The 14,881-nt window shown below is 38.4% G+C and overlaps 1 pseudogene; it reads left to right on the top strand.

Moving 5' to 3' along the window:
• Positions 1-9,888: 9,888 nt before the first annotated feature.
• Positions 9,889-10,197, top strand: LOC131490445 (ATP synthase subunit g, mitochondrial-like; annotated as a pseudogene).
• Positions 10,198-14,881: the final 4,684 nt, after the last annotated feature.

The raw sequence follows: 14,881 nt of genomic DNA, 5'->3' as shown, positions 1-14,881 counted from the left end.
TTAAATTCCATTAAGACTATAAACAGGGGGAGCACAGAGTCTGCAACTCCGTGGCTCAATACCTGGCGGTGCTTTGGTGGGAAGGGCGAATACTCAGGAGCAGAGTGGAGTCCGGGGTTCTTCACGCCACACAGGGAGAGGCGGTTCCCCTGCTGGGAGGACACCTGGTAGAGGCTGTGTGGGTCCCCCAAAGGCAGGGCCCCAGTGGACCCTGGAGAACAACCACATTCTCTGGTGCTAGAACAAGATCACTAAGGGTGAAGCCTGGTGCCAGATGTGTGTTGTGATTTTCCATAATCCCTGAAATGCTGCTGCTACACTATCTTGTGAACTTTTTCTGTGGTGGGCTGGCAACTGGCCACAGTCTCTGGGCATCGGCAGCAGCACAGTCCCACAAACGTTCCTGGGTGTGTCCGGCACCCAGCCATTGCTCAGTGAGACCCTCCACGGAGGGGTGGAGTGGGTCAAAGCCGCAGTCCCTCAGAAGTAAGGGGTTTGGAAAAACAGTCCCATCTGAGATAAAACTCAGGAGGGAGGTGCTACCTGGGGCTTGCTCACGGACAGTGTAAAAGTGGGTAGTGGACAGAAGCTGAAGACAAAGGACCATGCCTGATTGTTGATCAGGGAGAACAGAGTTCCAATACTAGAGACTGGGTAGCTGAGTGACACCAGTTTCAACGCTCCCGCGCATGCGCCTATGCACCTACAAGCACCACAACAATCCACCCCAGTAAGATAAGCAGCGCCATCTAATGGATAATGGAGCCATTACACTGAGCCTTGTCCAACTGGGCCAACCTAGCTCTTCAGGAACACAAGTCTCTCTGCCTGCTTAGTTTATGGACTATAAAGCACTTCACAGATTGACTTCTAGGGAAAAATGAAGTAATTTCAGTCGTATTTCAGTCTGTTCACTGGTCCTCTATTCAATTTTCTTTCTTTTTTTTTCTTTTTTCTTTTTTTTCTTATTAGTTTCTTACCTTTTTCTTGAATACAGAAAGAGAAAAAATTCATTTTTATTTTCAATTTTTATTAAAAATACTTTTCTTTAATTTTTTTACTATATTTTTTACTTTTGTGTAAATTTTTTCAAATTCTATTTCACTTCCATCATTTCACTTTAGTCTACTTCAGTATATTCATTTTTTCAAATTTTCAAACAATTTCCTTTTTTTCTTTCCCCTTTTATCTGTAATATATCAAGCCCCTTTCAACACCCAGATCAAAACACACCTAGAACCTAGCATCATTTATTTGATTTTGTGTGTGTGTGTGTGTGTGTGTTTAATTTTTTAATTTTTTTAATTTTAATTTTTTTACCTCATTAATTCCTTTTCTGCCTTCAAAATGATGAAACGAAGGAATTCACCCCAAAAGAAAGAGCAGGAAGAAAGGACATCCAGGGACCTAACCAACACAGATGCAAGAAAGATGTCTGAACCAGAATCTAGGATTACAATAATAAGAATACTAGATGGAGTTGAAAATAGATTAGAATCCCTTTCTGCGGACATAAAAGAAGTAAAAGCTAGTTCGGATGAAATAGAAAATGCTACAACTGAGCTGCAACCTCAGATGGATGCCACAGCAGCAAGGATGAGGCAGAACAGAGAATCAGTGATATAGAGGACAAACTTATGGAGAATAATGAAGCAGAAAAAAAGAGGGAGATTAAGGCAAAAGAGCACGATTTAAAAATTAGAGAAATCAGTGATTCATTAAAAAAGGAACAACATCAGAATCATAGGGGTACAGATGAAGAAGAGAGATAAATAGGGGTAGAAGTGTTATGAGAGCAAATCTTAGCGGAAAACTTTCCTAACGTGGGGAAAGACACAGACATCAAAATCCAGAAAGCATAGAGGACTCCCATTAGATTCAACAAAAACTGACCATCAACAAAGCATATCATAGTCAAATTCAGAAAATTCAGGCAACAAGAGAATCATGAAAGCAGCAAGGGAAAAAATTCTTAACCTACAGGGGAAGACAGATCAGGTTTGCAGCAGACCTATCCACAGAAACTTGGCAGGTCAGAAAGGAGTGGCAGGATATATTCAATGTGCTGAATCAGAAAAATATGCAGCCAAGAATTCTTTATCCAGCAAGGCTGTCACTCAAAATAGAGAGGTAAAAAGTTTCCCAGACAAACAAAAATTAAAGGAGTTTGTGAGCACTAAACCAGCCCTGCAAAAATTTTAAGGGGGACTCTCTGAGGGGAGAAAAGATGGAAAAATAAACAAACAAACAAACAAACAAACAAACAAACAAAGACCAAAAGCAAAAAAGACTGGAAAGGACTAGAGAACCCCACCAGAAACTCCAACTCTACAAGCAACAGAATAGCAATACATTCATATCTTTCAGTACTCACTCTAAACATCAATGGACTCAATGCTCCAATCAAAAGACATAGGGTAACAGAATGGATAAGAAAACAAGATCCATCTATATGCTATTTACAAGAGACCCACTTTAGACCTAAAAACATCTTCAGATTGAAAGTAAGGTGATGCAGAACCATCTATCATGCTAATGGTCAACAAAAGAAAGCTGGAGTAGCCATACTTATATCAGACAATCTAGACTTTAAAATAAAGGCTGTATCAAGATATGAAGAAGGGCATTATATCATAATTAAGGGGTCTATCTACCAAGAAGACCTAACAATTTTAAACATTTATGCACCAAATGTGGCAACACCCAAATATATAAATCAATTAATCACAAACATAAAGAAACTCATTGATAGTAATACCATAATAGTAGGAGACTTTAACACCCCACTCACAGCAATGGACAGATCATCTAATCAAAAAATCAATAAGGAAACAATGGCTTTGAATGACACACTGGACCAGATGGACTTAACAGATATATTCAGAACATTTCGTCCTCAAGCAGCGGAATATATATTCTTCTCCAGTGCGCATGGAATGTTCTCCAGAATAGACCACATACTGGGACACAAATCAGCCCTCAACAAGTACAAAAAGATCGAGATCATACTGTGCATATTTTCAGACCACAATGCTATGAAACTTGAAATCAACCACAAGAAAAAAAATTGGAAAGGTAACAAATACTTGGAGACTAAAGAACATCCTATGAAAAAATGAATGGGCTAACCAAGAAGTTAGAGAAAATTTAAAAAGTTCATGGAAGACAATGAAAATGATAACACCACAACCCAAAACCTCTGGGACACAGGAAAGGCGGTCATAAGAGGAAAGTATATAGCAATCCAGGCCTTCCTAAAGAAGAAAGGAAGATCTCAGATACACAACCTAAACTTATGCCTTAAAGAACCAGAAAAAGAACAGCAAATAAACCCAAAAGCAGCAGAAGACAGGAAATAATAAAGATTAGAGCAGAAATTAATGCTATCGAAACCAAAAAAACAGAACAGATCAATGAAACCAAAAGCTGGTTCTTTGAAAGAATTACCAAAATTGATAAACCACTAGCCAGTTTGATCAAATGAAAAGGGAAAGGACCCAAATAAATAAAATCAAGAATGAAAGAGGAGAGATCACAATCAACACAGAAGAAATAAAAACAATAATAAGAGAATATTATGAGCAAGCACATGACAATAAAATGGGCAATCTGGAAGAAATGGACAAATTCCTAGAAACATATACACTATCAAAACTGAAACAGGAAGAAATAGAAAATTTGAACAGACCCATAACCAGTAAAGAAATAGAATTAGTAATCAAAAATCTCCCAAAAAAATCAAGAGTCCAGGGGCAGATGGCTTTCCAGGGGAACTCTACCAAACATTTAAGGAAGTGTTAACACCTATTCTCTTGAAGCTGTTCCAAAAAGTAGAAATGGAAGGAAAACTTCCAAACTGTTTCTATGAAGCCAGCATTACCTTGACTCCAAAACCAGACAGAGACCCCACTAAAAAGGAGCACTATACACCAACTTCCCTGATGAACATGGAGGCAAAAATCCTCAACAAGATATTAGCCAACAGAATCCAACAATACATTAAAAAAATTATTCACCATGACCAAGCAGGATTTATACCTGGGATGCAGGGCTGGTTCAATATCCTCAAAACAATCAGTGTGATTCATCACATCAATAAAAGAAAGGACAAAAACCATATGATCCTCTCAATAGATGCAGAGAAAGCATTTGACAAAATACAGCATCCTTTCTTGATAAAAACCCTCAAGAAAGTAGGGCTAGAAGGATCATACCTCAAGATCATAAAAGCCGTATGCAAAAGACCCAACGCTAATATCATCCTCAATGGAAAAAACTGACAGCTTTCCCCCTAAGGTCAGGAGCAAGACAGGGATGTCCACTCTCACCACTGTTATTCAACATAGTATTAGAAGTCTTAGTCTCTTCAATCAGACAACACAAAGAAATAAAAGGCATCCAAATTGGCCAGGAGGAGATCAAACATTCACTCTTCGCAGATGACATGATACTCTATATGGAAAACCAACAAGATTCCACCAAAAAACTGCTAGAACTCATCCATAAATTCAGCAAAGTTGCAGGATGTGAAATCAATGCACAGAAATCGGTTGCATTCCTATATACCAACAATGAAGCAACAGAAAGAGAAATCAAGGAATAGATCCCATTTACAATTGCACCAAAAACCATAAAATATCTAGGAATAAATCTAACCAAAGAGGTGAAAAATCTATACACTGAAAACTACAGAAAGCTTATGAAAGAAATTGAAGAAGACACAAAAAAATGGAGAAAGATTCCATGCTCCTGGATAGGAAGAACAAATATTGTTAAAATTTTGATACTACCCAAAGCAATCTACATATTCAATGCAATCCCTATCAAAGTAACACCAGCATTCTTCACAGAGCTAAGACAAATCATCCTAAAATTTGTATGGAGCCATAAAAGACCCTGAATAGCCAAAGCAATCTTGAAAAAGAAAACCACAGTTGGAGGCATCACAATCCCGGACTTCAAGCTATACTACAAAGCTGTAATCATCAAGACAATATGGTACTGGCACAAAAACACTCAAATCAATGGAACAGAATAGAGAACCCAGAAATGGACCTACAAACGTATGGCCAACTAATCTCTGACAAAGCAGGAAAGAATACCCAATGGAATAAAGACAGTCTCTTCAGCAAGTGATGCTGGGAAAACTGGACAGCGACATGGGGAAGAATGAATGTGGACCACTTTCTTACATCATACACAAAAATAAACTCAAAATGATGAAAGGCCTAAATGCAAGATAAGAAGCCATTAAAATCCTTGAGGAGAAAGCAGGCAAAAACCTCTTTGATCTTGCCCGCAGCAACTTCTTACTCAACACGTCTCCGGAGGCAAGGGAAACAAAAGCAAAAATGAACTACTAGGACCTCATCAAAATAAAAAGCTTCTGTACAGCGAAGGAAACAATCAGCAAAACTAAAAGGCAACTGACAGAATGGGAGAAGATATTTGCAAAAGACATATCAGATAAAGGGTTAGTATCCAAAAGCTATAAAGAACTTATCAAACTCAACACCCAAAAAACAAATAATCCAGTGAAGAAATGGGCAAAAGACATGAATAGACACTTCTCCAAAGAAGACATCCAGATGGCCAACTAACACATGAAAAAATGCTCAACATCACTCATCATCAGGGAAATACAAATCAAAACCATAATGAGATACCACCTCACACCTGTCAGAATGGCTAACATTAACAACTCAGGCAACAACAGATGTTGGTGAAGATGTGGAGCAAGAGGATCTCTTTCTCACTGATGGTGGGAATGCAAGCTGGTGCAGCCACTCTGGAAAACAGTTTGGAGGTTCCTCAAAAAATTAAAATTAGAACTACCCTATGACCCAGCAATTGCACTACTAGGCATTTATCCAAGGGATACAAGTGTGCTGTTTCAAAGGGACCCTGCACCCCCATGTTTATAGCAGTACTATCAACAATAGCCAAAGGATGGAAAGGGCACAAATGTCCATCAATGGATAAATGGATAAAGAAGATGTGGTATATATATACAATGGAGTATTACTCGGCAATCAAAAAGAATGAAGTCTTGCCATTTGCAACTACATGGATGGAACTGAAGGGTATTATCCTAAGTGAAATTAGTCAGAGAAAGACAAAAATCATATGACTTCGCTCATATGAGGACTTTAAGAGACAAGACAGATGAACATAAGGGAAGGGAAACAAAAATAATATAGTAACAGGGAGGGGGGCAAAACATAAGAGGCTCCTAGTTATGGAGAACAAACAGAGGGTTACTGAAAGGGTTGTGGGAGCTGGAGTGGGCTAAATGGGTAAGGGGCATTAAGAAAGCTACTCCTGAAATCATTATTGCACTATATGCTAACTAATGTGGATGTAAATTAAAAAAATAAAATTAAAAAAAATAAAAAATAAACATTCAAGACTAGGATGCAATAAGAAAAAAGAATGTGAGTATGCATGAGTTTTATCTTCTTGGTGCTTTTCTTCATCTTCTCAATTGTATACAATAAAAGCAAACTCCTTTTTCATATATAATTTATTAAATGAAAAGAATAAAGTATACAACAAAAAGTAATGCCTATAAAGATGCTTAATAAAATTTATACTGCTAACAATCTTTTAAATATATCTATAGGTCTTGTTGGGTTTTTTTTCAAGTTTTTATTTAAATTCTAGTTAGTTAACATGTATGGTAAAATTGGTGTCAGATATAGAATTTAGTGACTCATCACTTATATAATAACACCCTGTGCTCATGACAAGGGCCCTCCTTAATGCCCATCACCTATTTAGCCCATTCCCTCACCTCCCTCCATCAACCCTCAGTTTGTTCTCTATAGTTAAGAGCCTCTTATGGTTTGCTTCCCTCTCTCTTTTTCTCCCTTCCCCTATGTTCATCTGTTTTGTTTCTTAAGTTCCACCTGTGAGCGAAATCATATGGTATTTGTATTTTTCTGAATGATTTATTTCACTTAGCATAATACACTCTAGCTCTACCTACATCATTGCAAATGGCAAGATTTCATTCTTTTTGATGGCTTGTGTGGATAGATAGATAGATAGATAGATAGATAGATAGATAGATAGATAGATAGATAGATGTACGTATACATATATATCTACTTGTATATATATAGAGAGAGAGATGTATATATCACATCATCTTCTCTATCCATTCATCAGTCAATGGACATTTGGGCTCTTTCCACAGTTGACTATTGTTGATAATGTATATACAGGTTTTGAATGTTCTCCAAACGCTAGCTGTGGTTCAGTTAGTGCTTTTCTTCCAGGAGGCTCTAGTTTGTGCAAAAACCATGGAGCCCTCATTTGGACATGACAGGGAATATTACTATGGATTTGAAGTCTGTCTGCATTGCAATCCGGGTCCATCCAAATGCAGACAAGCCCTGAAGATGCTACTCAGTAGTACGGCCCAGTAGCCTAAACCTAGAGGTAGCTTCATCCTACTCCAGACCTGTGCCTCTGCGCCCACTTCTCCCAAAAGCTGGCTCTAATCTGAACAGTCTTTGAGATCCCCTTTGGGTCCTTGTACAGTCTGCCTCAACCCTATGTCACATCTGGCTTTGGGTCCTGGGACTCCTCCTCACCCCACTCGGTTGGCCATTAGAGTAAAACATTTGGCTCATAAAACACTTCTTGATGGTCTTCATGCTTCTTTTAAGATGGTTGTGGAGACAAAAGTTAAAAATAGTGAGTTGGGTAACCTCAGTATATTGTTAGATATTTTATCTTCCCCCTATAGAATTAACAACACCAAATGAGACTTCTTCATCACACTCTTAGCAAGTTGTGGCTTACAATTATCTGATGAAATACACTAAACTCCACAACTATTTATCTTCTTCAGCTCTCAGTACTTGGCCAGAATTTCTATTTTTGTTTCCCTCTCTAATGAGGAAAACTGACACAAAAATATATATTTCATCTGTGAGCAAATCTTTTTTCATACCTTTGAGTGTACTAGTTCTCATCTTCCCCTGAAGGCTCGTTGTTGGACATATATCTATAAAAATCATGAGTAACTGGAAAAGGGAGAAGAATAGGTGAAAAAAAAACAAGAAAAAGAAAATCCAAGACAATGCTATAGAACAACATTCATTACGAAGAGATTGTGCCTATGGCGTTGAGCAGTCACTTGAATTGTAAAATGAATTCATCTCTCACTGGAGAGGGGCAAGCCTGCTGAGGCTTTGGGAAGACTGGGTTTTCAAGTCATAGCTTCACCCAGGACACCTCCCTTCTTAAAGTGATATGTAAATCTTGGAAACCATCGTCAAGCAGAGGTCACAATGATCTCCACCAAGTGGTTATAAATAGCGTATGAGTGTGAGAAAGTATCTGCTACTCCCTAGTTTAATGCAAGGCAACTCATTGTTAATACAATATATCCTGGCAACAAGGAACCAGTTTTACCAAATTAGTCAATCATGTCTTTGAACAACAATCCAATAGACTTATAAAACCAAAATCCAGCTCTCTTTTCAGTAAGCTTGTCAATCCAGGTAGATGTTGGCAAACTAGTCTTATTGCTTTGAGGAAAAAAATTGAAGATGCATTATTTTTACTGCTTTCTTGGAGATGGCAATTCAGAGCTCCCCAGTTCCACTCTTACTAACTCTGGGTGACTCCTTAATACACAGGAAACTTAGCTTTAAAGTTTTAAAACAGTGAGTTATCTAGAGCGGACTCACTAATTCATTGCTTCTCACTGACTTGTCTAGGCACACATTTGAAAATGTCACAATTTACTTTTTCAGTGATAAAATGCCTCACCTTATTTATTTATTAATTTTACCTGCAGAAAAATGCCATAACAATTTAGAATTGAAACAGTGCAGAGAAAATGTCACATTTTTAAGTAACATGGGATAAGAGTGATTAATTCAAGGACTTTGGTCATGAGCATCAAAACTCAAACTAAGGCAGGATAAAATAAAGGACTTGCAGCCAAATTCAAGCTGCATCTGACTCTGCGGCCATGCAGGTTGTTGCCATAACACTAGGGAGTCTCCTAGTCAGCCCAGGGCTTTCAACAGACTGCATTTCAGAGTCCATACTTATCTCTCCCAGGATGCTGCCAGCCACCCTTACCTTTAGACCACAGCCCATCCCACAGTAGCAGATTTGGCACATCCTCACTTCCTTATTGAGGATGGAAGGGTGGCCGCCTGAATTACCAGAAATTCATTTCAAAGTGTCGCGTGTCTTTCATGGGCATGTACAAATGACAGTCACAAGTTCCTTTTTTTCTTCTGGACTGTTGCATATGTCTTTATTTCTAGCATAAATGAATGTGTATGGAGTGTGTGTGTGTTTGTGTGTGCCAGTGCCAAAGAAGCCCAACTCAGAACACATCATATTCTAAGTTACAGTATTTTTCTCCAAATCAGACCTCAAGGAATTATGTCTGGAGACCACAAGGTGACATACCAAAAAATGAAGAGCTATGTGCCAAGAAAAGGGGGAACAATAGAAAGAGCCTGGGCACACACACACACACCATTTTATACATTCTGCAGATCTTATCATAGAGAATTCAGAAAATGACACAAGAAATTAAGAGAAGGAAATAAAGAAAAAACAGTCTAACTATGTGACTCCTTGATGATTCATCTCAAATCATCATTCCAATCACTTATCACGGCTTTTCTGAGTGATTCCCCACCTAAGTGATTACTGACTTCCCCTCCTCCCTTGCCCTGATTCCTGATGTGTCAGTGACAATTCAAATTTACTGGTAAAGCCTTAAGCTTTTCTCTCCTCCACTGCCTCTGCTTCCCTTTCCTATTATAAGTCTTGTAAAATATCTAATCTTGTAAAATATCTATACCTAATTCAGCCAGCCACTCAAGGTGACAAACTTTCCTTCCTAGAACCATGGTCCAGTTTGTCCGTAACCTTACTGAAAAGGCTCTGGTGCTGATAAATGCTGCTGTGACTCACTCAAAGCCTGGTTAGCCAGCTTTTGGAACAACTTTAAGGTTGAGCTGGTTTCTCCAACCTCTGCTGAGAATCCTACTACTACTTAGAGCCTGAAAAAAAAATCATCCGTGGTGCTTAAACTGCTACAAACAGCTCACAGTTAAAGAAGCTGTGTTGAATGGTTTGGTGGCCACAGAGGTATGGATGCAGTTTTATATCCATGAGATCACAGACAATCATAGCATCACTTGTGATAACATTTGAAGACCAAACTTTAACATCTGATGATATTTGATTTACTAAGTGAGGGTTCTGGGACCATGTGTGATCAAACTGGTCTCTGTAATAATGTATAATAAAATAATGTATAATACTTACAAGTATACTTACACTTTCTCATGCCTGAAACCCCATGTGTAATTTCTGGTATCTCCTAGTATATCCTAAATTCCAAAACATTCCCATTTAAATTTTATAATAGCGATAAAATTCACAGCAATGCTATTTGCACATCCTTCCTCAGATTTCCAATGTTGCTTCTCAATTATCACCTTAAATCTCTAAGCACCGAACGTACTTATAACTTCCAACTCCATGAAGTCACTTCCTCTTTTTTTCACACTCCCATTGGATTCACATTTTTTTAATTTTCCCTTGTAAGGATCTGCAGCTGTGTTTTTTGACACAGCTATTGAATTTTATCCTAACTCCAGTCTCCTTTTCTCTAATTTTGTTTCATTAATATTAGAACATCTCTGATAAATCATTTTTATAAACCCAAGGCTTTTTGAACTTCCTCAACAATCCAAAGGGTTTTCTCTGGAAAAGAACTGAGGGGAAAAAATATTGCAAGACTGAGAACTAAGTGTCCAGTTTTTAATATGTTTATTCTGGGATATTGTGAGATTTATGGAGAAATGCTGAGTAACAACTAGGTCTTGAATTCAACAAGTTACAGAACTGGAGATGTTAATTTTGGAATAATTGGAGTATCTGTGGTATTTACAGGCTTGGAAGGATCTAAAATCCCCTAGAGGAGGGACTCCTGAGATGGTTAAGCGTCCGACTTCCACTCAGGTCATGATCTCACAGTTCATGGATTCCAGCCCCGCATTGGGTTCTGTGCTGATAGCTCAGAACCTGGAGCCTGTTTCAGATTCTGTCTCTCTCTGCTTCTCCAACACTCATGCTCTGTCTCTGTCTTTCAAATATAAATAAACATTTTAAAAAATAAAATAAAATCTCCTAGAAGAACATAAAATGGAAAAAAAAAATCTACAATTGATCCCTGAAAGGACTCCATCATTTGAGGTTGGACTAAAGAAGGAGAAATCATCAAAAGAGATTAAAATATGACTGTAAGAATGTAGATTAAAAACAAGAAGAATCTCTAGTGGCAGATTCTAAAAACTAAGTTTTTCAGATAGTCTATCTTTTTAGCATAACAAAGATGCACACATTGAACCAGGGGAAAAAATTCTGCCAGTATCCTCCACAATCATCAAAGAAGAAAGTATGTTAGACAGTAGAAGGCAAATTCATAGTATTTGGATCAATCCACTATCCACTTGAAGATACACAAAAGGACTTCAAACATCGTCCAAGCAGATTGATAACGTCAGTGAAGATGGCACATTAGGGACCTGAAGGGGCTTGTGCTTCCCCAGAAATACCAAATAACCTGGCAAAAATTGTAAAAACCAACATTATTGGAATTCTGTAAAATAGGCAAGGGTTTACAGCAATCAAGTGAACACTTAACCAGGAGAAAGGCCACTAGAACATAGTAAGAGAACTCTATGGCATTTTGATTCAGCCTTCTCCCATCCCTTTCCCTGGTACAATGGCAGTCTTCAAGATGGCAGCTTGAATCAATCCTCTGTATGAATTCATGGTACTAGAGGAGGTAGAGAAAACTGCTCTCAAGGAATCACATTTGTTTTGACCTGTCTGTGGTTTCCCTGAAGAATTATCACAAAAAGCCTACCTTTGTTTCACTTAACTTAAAACCCTCTTAGGGTGGAGGATGTTCTTCAGAAATGTTGACAGTCAAGTGCTGCCACCTGGGACAAAAATTAACAACTGAAGCAAACAATAGACATGACAAAAGCCAGGAAGAAAGCATTGGGGAATGAGATTCTTCAGGGAATAAGGGCTTTGAAAAGCTCCTGAGTATACTAGCTAATCCAGAAAGCTACACACGTGCCCAGGGCAGCATGCATGCTCAGAGAAGACTAGAAAAGACAATAAACATTCATTTCTAGCTGATCTTTAGGCTCAGCATATGCAGGAAGTGAAGGCTAATTCAGAATTGTAAGTGGCGTGGTCAAGCATTGAGGAAAAGGGAACATGATTTTTATAACCGAGGTACTATTATGGGTTGAATTGTGTCCCTCTAGAATTCGTATGTCGAAACTCTCATCTCCAGTACCTCAGAATGTTACTGTATTTGTAGATAAGGCCTTTAAAGAGGTGACTATGTTAAAATGAGGCTACTAGGGTGGGCCCTAACCCAATTTCACTGATGTCCTTATAAAAAAGAAGTGTGGACACAGAGACATCGTGTCTGAGCAAGCACAGAGAAAAGGCCATGTGAGGACATAGGGAAAAGGTGGCCATCTGCAAGCCAATGAGAGAGGCCTCAGAAGAACTGAACCCCATCAATATCTTGATCTTGGACTTCCAGCCTCCAGAAGGGTGAGAAAATAAACATCCGTTGTTTAAGTCATGCAGTTTGTAATCTTTTTTCATGGCAGCACTAGCAAACTAATACAGGTATGTGGATCTGAAAGTGACTTTCTATAGAATCCCCACACAAAAATTTAGAAAATTGTTCAGCAATCTGAAGAGAAAGAAAGAAAATAGGAAGACACGGATTCAGGAGATAGAAGTAAAAGATATGAGGAGACAAAACAAGGACATGGAAAGAAAACAGAATGTGATATGGAAGAGAAGCAAGAAACTAAAAATGTACTATCAGAATTAAAATCTTCATTACAAGTAGTAAACCACAAGCCAACACTGTAGGAAATGGAATCAGTGACATATTACATTAAATGTGGGAATTATTTCAGACTGTAGAGGAAGAGGACAAAAATATGAAAATGATGTAATAGAGATTATAAATTTTTTTTAATGTTTTATTTATTTTTGAGAGAGAGAGAGAGAGAGAGAGAGAAAACAAGCAGGGGAAGGGCAGAGAGAGAGGGAGACACAGAATCTGAAGCAGGCTCCAGGCTCCGAGCTGACAGCACAGAGCCAGATGCGGGGCTCGAACTCACAAACCGTGAGATCATGACCTGAGCCGAAGTCGATGCTTAACCGACTGAGCCACCCAGGCGCCCCTAAATAGAGATTATAAATAAAAGTGATAGAAAATAGGAGACTTAAGATAAGAATTACAAGGCTCCCCAAGGAAGAAACAAAGCCAAAAAAACTGAAGCAATCATCATTGAAATAAATGGAGCTGAAAATTTTTGAAGCATAAAGATTGAAGGTCAATAAAAACAGAACCATATTTGGTTATTTCCTGGCAAAAAATAGCAAGTTACAAGGACAGAGGGGAAAAGTTCTGAAAGCTTCCAGGCTGAAAGAAAGGTTAAGCTTTAATCATTTTATAAGTTATTGGTTCTGTTATAGTAATGATTAAATAATTTTTCAACTCTTTGCAAATATAGAACATTGTCTTTGTCCAGAGAACCATAAATAATTTGCTTTTTTACTAGGGAAGCATATAAACTGCTGTTTACTGCAAAATTAATGGAAATTCCAAGGAAATTAAAAGATGTTTTGCATATTTAAAATCCATATTAAATGAGCTGATAATTAGAAAAGACTAAGAAACCACCTACTGGCTGGTATAATGTTACCAAGCTCTCCCAGTGTCATGTTCCATCCCGGACTTGCAAATAACCTTGCATAAAAATATATATCAAACTTATTCAATCTTGTATCAGTTAGCTTTTGCTATATAACATACCACCCCCAAAACTTGGTGGCTTAAAGCACCACTTTATTTGCCGACAATTCTGTGAGTTAAGCATTGTGATGGGTTCTGCCAGCTTGGGTGGGGGTGGGAGTGGGGGTGTTTCACTGGGGGTCGTGCGCCAGGCTGCCGTCATCTGGTGACTGATGGTCTCATGGACTAATAGACTAATAGTCTGAGATGGCTCACTCATGGGTTTGGTGGTTTGGTTCTGGCAGACAGCTGTTTTGTGGGACCCTAGCAACATAGCCCAGACTTTACACGGTGACAGCATTACCAATAGGCAGGCTCCAATGTGCCATTTTAACACCTGTCCTTGTATCACTGCCACTGATGACTCATTATCCAATATCAGTCACATGGACAAACCCAGATTCAATACGGGAAGGGACTACACACATGGACATGGATATGTGGAGGCTTGTCCATTACTGAAGTAGTCTACCAGAAACTTCGACCATATAAACATGCATAAGTGGTCCACATTTAGGAATTTATTCTAAGTAAACATCAGATGTGTGTGACGATGTTCATTTACAGATGTTCTTCAGGGGCGCCTGGGTGGTTCAGTCAGTTAAGCGTTTGACTTCAGCTCAGGTCATGATCTCACAGTTCACAAGTTTGAGCCCCACATCGGGCTCTGTGCTGACAGTGCAGAGCCTGGAGCCTGCTTCAGATTCTGTGTGTGTGTGTGTGTGTGTGTGTGTGTGTGTGTGTGTATCTCTGTGCCCCTCCCTGCTCGTTCTGTCTCTCTCCCTCTCAAAAATAAACAAACATTAAAAATTTTTTTTTAATTTTTTAAAATTAGAGGCAATCAAAACATCTGATTATGGGAGGTTAGCCAAACAAACCCATATGACAGAATACAATACAAATTTTTGTTTTTTAAATCACTGAACAAAAGAATATTTATTGGTATCAGAAAGTGTTCTGGATAAGTGTATGGTTTTTTTTTAGAAAGCA

Source organism: Neofelis nebulosa, chromosome 2 (assembly GCF_028018385.1).
Source record: "Neofelis nebulosa isolate mNeoNeb1 chromosome 2, mNeoNeb1.pri, whole genome shotgun sequence".
In the NCBI taxonomy this organism is placed as follows: domain Eukaryota; kingdom Metazoa; phylum Chordata; class Mammalia; order Carnivora; family Felidae; genus Neofelis; species Neofelis nebulosa.
This window is presented reverse-complemented; position numbering and strand designations above follow the sequence as displayed.